At 28.0% G+C, this 468-nt stretch overlaps 1 protein-coding gene across 2 annotated transcripts in view; it reads left to right on the top strand.

The window, feature by feature from the left end:
- Positions 1-468, top strand: part of LOC107694525 (AF4/FMR2 family member 4-like) — a 6,575-nt gene that overhangs the window by 2,114 nt on the left and 3,993 nt on the right. The window lies entirely within an intron of this gene.

The following is a 468-nucleotide window of genomic DNA, read 5'->3' as shown; positions in this document are numbered from 1 at the left end:
GAATATTATTCCATATTTTAATTTGAATTTCGGATTGAAATAAACATCGCCGTTAGCGTATACGTAGTTAATCATTAGCATAAGCGCAGCTAACGCTAATATAATGAGCATTACAATGAATTTTGTTCATTTAGTTCAAAATTATTTCTTTGTTAACTATTTAATGCTCCTATAACTTTTATTACTGTAAAAAACAGGAGTACATAATGGTATTTACTATTTTTACACACCAGAGGCTTTTAAATGAATTGTAACCAAAATATGCGTGTTAGAGAATGTACGTATGTTAACAGTGTTTATGTTATATCAGTCCGTCAGAAAAAGTTTTTTTTTTTTTTTTAGTTGTAATTCTTTGCTGAATATCTCTAGCAGGTTTTAAAATCCCTTTCAAATTAAATATGAACACCGTTTGGATTAAATAAAAGTACAGTCAAATGTTATCTCCTGTATAGACTTTACTGTACAATG

This window comes from Sinocyclocheilus anshuiensis, unplaced genomic scaffold (assembly GCF_001515605.1).
Source record: "Sinocyclocheilus anshuiensis isolate Anshui unplaced genomic scaffold, SAMN03320099.WGS_v1.1 scaffold1031, whole genome shotgun sequence".
NCBI classification, from domain to species: Eukaryota; Metazoa; Chordata; class Actinopteri; order Cypriniformes; family Cyprinidae; genus Sinocyclocheilus; species Sinocyclocheilus anshuiensis.
This window is presented reverse-complemented; position numbering and strand designations above follow the sequence as displayed.